This window comes from Mus pahari, chromosome 18 (assembly GCF_900095145.1).
Source record: "Mus pahari chromosome 18, PAHARI_EIJ_v1.1, whole genome shotgun sequence".
Lineage (NCBI taxonomy): Eukaryota > Metazoa > Chordata > Mammalia > Rodentia > Muridae > Mus > Mus pahari.
In genome coordinates, this window is record NC_034607.1 from 36,561,717 (window position 1) to 36,567,977 (window position 6,261).

The 6,261-nt window shown below is 38.1% G+C and overlaps 1 protein-coding gene across 6 annotated transcripts in view; it reads left to right on the forward strand.

Annotated features, from left to right (window-relative positions):
* Positions 1–6,261, forward strand: part of Dlgap1 (DLG associated protein 1) — an 809,018-nt gene that overhangs the window by 198,753 nt on the left and 604,004 nt on the right. Inside the window, exon 2 of one of the 6 annotated variants that reach the window (XM_029531369.1) lies at positions 5,654–5,762. The exons of the other annotated variants lie outside the window; for them this stretch is intronic. The gene's annotated coding sequence lies outside the window, so the exon portion shown is untranslated. The remainder of the gene's footprint in view (positions 1–5,653; positions 5,763–6,261) is intronic. 6 annotated transcript variants of the gene reach the window in all.

Sequence of the window (6,261 nt, forward strand, 5' to 3'; positions counted from 1 at the left end):
AGAGAGAGAGAGAGAGAGAGAGAGAGAGAGAGAGAGAGAGAGAGAGAGAGAGAGACCCTTTCATCAATAACAAATGCATTAGTAATAAGACAAAGATCTACTGGGAGTGTTTCTTTCTTATCAAACAATGATGCTAAGTAGTTGTAAATTTTCAGGAGACATACTTGAATCTTAGGGACCTGAATCTCATAAGGTTTCCCACCCTATCCTGATGATATACCGTGGAGGCATGCCCAGAAGGCTGTGATGAACCAGAGCCCTGCCTTCAGGTCTTAGTATATACTGCAGCATGTGGGTGTGATCGCAGGAATAAGAGCACCTTTGCATCCCATTGATATAAATGCTCCAAGTCTTGCTGAAATAGCAACAAAACCAAACCTTACTTAAAAGGAAACATAGTTCTTCCTGGCAATGTGATTCTGCTTAAGCCAGTTCTGTGTCCTGCTGTAAGGTCCATGAATTGCACAGGGACTCTGGGTGATCCCCGTGCTGCTGTGTCCTGTCACTGGCTGCTCATTTTCTAATGTAGGACTATTGCTTATGAGGAAAACTAGCATTGCTCATGCTAAGGCTGTCGAGAGGTTGAAATATTTGTTTTGTTGAATGAAAAGCAGAGCACTACAGCTGCAGAAACAAGATTTACTTTATTTTTTCTTGTAAAATCCCCTTACTTCAGTAAAGAAAGGTACTGAAGAATCTTGTATAACATAAGCTTCTGAAACAGGGCATATGCCTTTCTTGAGCTTTATGTCATTGTTTTAATACACTGTAAAGTATATAGTCACAGTTTGGCTACCCACAAAATGTCAGAGCATCAATGATAATTCGTATGGAAATATTGAGACTTTATAGATTTAGGAATTATAGTGTTATCTTCCAAATATGTTCCTCCTCACCTATACGAGTTTACACAACTTTTGATACTGAGGTAATATTTTGAGTTATTGCAGCTCTAGATATATATGGTACCATATAGCAACGATGGTGGGTTCTAGGTTGAACAATATAAAACTGATAATATTAGATCACTCTGACCTGTAAAATAATTGTATATGGTTTAACCATACTGTACTTATACCAAGATAAGAAGAAATTACTTGCTGAATTTTACAAACTATAGCAAAAGCATTACCAAGTTACCTGTTACATTATGAGAACAGTTCTCTTAAAATAAAATTCAGCCTCAAAGTATTCTTGCCAAGACCCATTATGTTACACTGGGTGATAGCATATTTCATTGAGTTGCATATGGTTTGGATACCATTCTACACTATTGCCTGAGAAGTAAGAGTCCTTTTATCCTACATATTTTTACTGTCTGCGTGATACGGATGGTAACATGAACATGGACTCTTATATGAATGATATTGAATGGACTAGCCAACACTGTGTTGCTGTCCTTGCCAACCTGGCACTAACGTAGTGACTTATCTTATTATTATTATTATTATTATTATTATTATTATTATTATTATTATTATCATTATTTTGTCACATTTAAGCAACACTTAGTCTAAAATATATACTGAACAATTTGCTATAGCAATTGTGCCCCACCCATCAAAGGTAAATGTGTAAGCCGTACAAACAAGCATACTGATATTCACCAGCAAAGCATTAAGATGTTCAAAGCTCAGCTTCAAACGGTGCAGAAATAAGATTGCACGGGTGAACGAAACAGTCACAACTGGTGAAGTCACATGATGGGCGTGTGGGTTTTCGTTTTATTGCCACAAACTTTCTAAAGATCTATGTCATATGAAATTGCAGATATAAGGAGAATATATTCCAAGGAATAGCGCTTCAGTTCTTGCTGACCATTTAAACATCAGTTAGTTAGCTTTTAGCCATAGTGTACAGACATCCATCAAGGAAAAACTGGATACTCAAATGTATTGATTTATTAATTTATTGAAGCAATTGTGGATTTGAGAGTAAAATCTCAACCATATTATGCACCATAAACTGACCTTTAGTTCTTTAGCTAACAAGATCACTGATGAGAAAATGCCTTCTCTAATGGGATGAATTCTCATCCCATGATGCCCCAACAGCTTCGTCTTGGAAGGGTCTGACAGTCAGTAGCAGAACGGCATGGCTCTTATAGTGCCCAGTAACTGTTATTTATCAAATACCTCTTCATGCCTCAAAAAATGATGTGACGCTGCTGTTTCAGGACATGGTTAGATCTGCACACAGTACTGTGAACAGACTGTTTCTTTTTTTTTTTCCTTTTTTTTTTAATTAGATATTTTCTTTATTTACATTTCAAATGCTATCCCAAAAGTTTCCTATATCCTCCCCCAGCCCCTGCTCCCCTCCCCACCCACTCCCACTTCTTGGCCCTGGCCTTCCCCTGTGCTGGGTCATATAAAGTTTGCAAGACCAAGGGGCCTCTCTTCCCANTGATGGCCGATTAGGCCATCTTCTGCTACNTATGCAGCTAGAGACACGAGCTCAGGGGGTACTGGTTAGTTCATATTGTTGTTCCACCTACAGGGTTGCANCCCCCTTCAGCTCCTTGGGTACTTTCTCTAGCTCCTCCATTGGGGGCCCTGTGTTCCATCCAATAGCTGAACGTGAGCATCTACTTCTGTGTTTGCCAGGCACTGGCATAGCCTCACAAGAGGCTGCTATATCAGGGTCCCTTCAGCAGAATCTTGCTGGCGTGTGCATTAGTATCTGGGTTTGGCGGGTGATGATGGGATGGATCCCCGGATGGGGTAGTCTCTGGATAGTCCATCCTTTTATCTTAGCTCTAAATTTTGTGAACAGACTGTTTCTATGAAGAAAGAATATCATCCATTTTAGAGATGGGAAAAGTTAAAACATAAAGTCTTTAAGTTGTGTGTCATAAAGCCACACCGAATCATTAGCTCTGCTTGGGGGCGTGGTGCAGTCCTATCACCTGAACATAATCTGTTTCTCTCTACCTTGTCTTAAGACACTCATGCATTCAGTCCAGGTTGAGTATATCTTGTGACATATTTGAAGCCTCTAGCCCTTTTCCCGGAACAAATATCTGCTGGCCTTCCCCTTTTCTTCTTGCCTGGTATCCTACCTATTGTTTCTGAAAATAACATTTGAAAGAGAATAAAGCAAGGATCAGCTTTGCCTTTTCTCAAAGGAAACTTGAAAGAATATGAATGTTCTCTGCAGGAGAAAATCATTTGCTAATTTTGAATTTATAACATCAAATCTACCCTGACCCCATGAAATAGTGAGGTGTTTGTAAATTTCCTTCATTCCAGATCTATCTGGATTTTTTTTTTTTTAGTTCTTCAGTAATTTCGTGTGTGTGTGTGTGTGTGTGTGTGTGTGTGTGTAATAAGATATATTTCATCATCAGTTCTTTCTATTCTTCCCTGAATCCTCCCTGATCAACTCTCCATCCCATACCCTCTAAATCACATGTACCCTTTTCCATAACTGCACAAAGTCCAGTTTGTACTGTCTGTACTCCCATGTGGAGCTATCTACTCGAGCCCGATCAACCTGTCATGAGCCAAAGCAGGTGGAAAGAAAACTGGCCCCCTTTGCCCCCCTAGAACCCATCACTAGTAATTAGCTCCTCAGATGGCGTGGGGAAAGTGAGCCTTCGCTTCCATGTTAGAGTATGGATTGGCTTTATCTCTCACAGGTCTTGTGTAGGCAGCCATGTTGCTTTGCCTTTATTAGTGCCCTGGCGCTGCATGTCCAGAAGACTTTATTCGCTCTGCTCCTCCGCGACCTCTGGCGTTTACAGTATTGCTGAGCCCTCTTCCTGATGGTCCCTGAGCCCGGGTGGGGTGTAGTGTCGATGTTCCATTTGTGACCGAGCAGCCCTCTGACACTTACTCTCGTCATGCTGACTACCTGTGAGTTTCTGTATTAGCCACCATCAAATACGCGAAGAGACTTCTCTGATGAGTTCTGGGAGCTTCACTAGTCTGTGGGTATGGGGAGATGAACTTAGAGGGCAGGTTGGTGTTATGCCCATTTAACAAGATAAATCTTGGTAGTGAATCAGATGGATGATATTTGTATAACCTACCCTGAAGAAATGTCTACGGTTCTCCTAAACAAAGAATAGGGGTATATTGTAGTGTTATTGAAGGATACTTTCTTCAAAACAAAACAAAATAAAACAGAACCATAGAATGCTGAAATCATTAAGGATTAATCATTAATATATATAATGTATTAGCTACCGAGGAATTTTAAGAAGTATTTTAAAGAACTCACAGAAGAATATCTTTGAATAGTCAATATTCTAGCAAAACTATTGCCTGGATAGTATTCCAAAATATCCATGAGCTTACCAATGTGTAGTAATGTAGTAGCAGCTCCCCCAAAATGAGTATTTTAAAAAATAAAATAAAAGGAAATTAAGTCCCATTTTTTTATTGGTACTGTTACAAATCTTAAAACAAGTACCGCTGAATTTTGCATTTTTATTTGTTTTAGAATGATGCTAAATTATTTCATTTTCTTTATTCTTCCACTTAACAAAGATATATATCTCTTTGTAGGCACTGAATAATTTGTCATTTGCATTTTGTATGAAACCGTTGTTTCTAAGAGCTGTCTGCCGAGCTGACGCTGTGTATGTTAATTTTAGCTATGGATTTATAGTCAGAATTCATCCTCCTCACATACCGCAGAAGAAAAATTGCCTATTAAATCACTGATTGGTTCACACGCTGGTACTCAGGTGTACCACCCCGAGTACATCAGCACCACCTGTGAACTTGCTAGAATGTGTTTGCTTGCAAACAAATACTTAATTTTTGCAGTGCTTTACACATTCTAGATATTACCTCCTTGTCTGATGTAGAGCCAGGAAGATGGTTCTCACTTCTCAGCCATCTCTGAAGTATGACAGTTGTTTTATTTCCTAAACATGTAATTTTCTCATTTTCATGTAAATGCTTGCCCAATTGTGCTGTCATTTCCTGTGCAGTATGAGTTCTTTTCAGAAAATCCTTGCATATACATATATCTTTAAGTGTTCGACCAGCTTCCCCTAGAAATTTTCCTCACTTAGATATTGTATAAAAGTCTTCGATAATTTTTAATTGACTTTTTTGAAGGACCATTCAGGAAATTGACTTTGTTCCATTTCTCTGCATACAAGTATCTGTTTGGTTTTTTTTTAACCTTGCTTTATCTTTTTGACAAGATATTTTTGAAACCTTTGTCAAACTAGATAGTTTTATCTTTGTAGATTTATGTCTGCGTGTTGTATTCCTTTGTTTGACATGTCTGTTTGGGGACTAGAACCATGTTATTTTTGTTACTGTTAATCTGGAGTGTAATTTCCAATCAGGTCTTTTGGTCTTTCTACTCAGGAATGCTTCAGCTGTTCAGGACCTTTGTGCTTCCCTGTGAACTTTAGGATTGTTTCTAGTTCTCAAATGAGTATCACTGGAATTTCAATGAGGGTTATGTTCAGTCTAGACAGTATATTAGATAATATTCACAATATTCATTCTGCCAATCTATAAATGTAGAATTATTCTGTTTTATAAAATCTATTCAATGTCTTAAAACTTCACTAATAAAGGATCTTTCACCTCTTTGGTTAATCCTTACAAAGTTTTTGTTTTGTTTTGATTTTTTTATTTTTAAATTATTGTGAGTGGTGTTTTTTTTTTTTCTAATTACTTTCCAGTTATTGCTGTTGAGAATGTTAAATGATATGGCTGCCATGGAAGTCAATACAGAAGCTTCTCAAAAAAGAAAATTCAAATGATCATATGGCTCAGATGTACCACTCCTAGGTATGTATTTCAAGGAGCCTCAGTCAATATATCATAGAGATGCTTATATAAGATGGAGACAGCCCAGATACCCATCAATAGATAAACAATGAACTAAAGTTATATAGTTATACAAACACTGGCATTTAATTTAACCATGAGTAAAACCGAAACCACAGCATTTGCAAGACAATGACTGAAACTGAAAATCGTTTATCTAAAGTGAAGACAGACTCAAATATAATTGTCACTTTTTTTTCAAATGCAGAACTTAGATATTATTCTATACATATTTGTGTTTATAGAGGAAACTGAACAAGAGACCATGGTGGGGGAATTTTAAGGGCATGGATAATGAGGAAAAGGCTCTTCCAAAAAAAAGAGTCTCTTCTCAGGAAGAGAGAGGTCTTTGAAGAAAACAGGACAAGAAATAAAGAGGAGGAGATGAGGATGGGGTGAGGATGGGGATGAGGATGGGGGTGAGGATGGGGATGAGGATGGGGGTGAGGATGGGGATGAG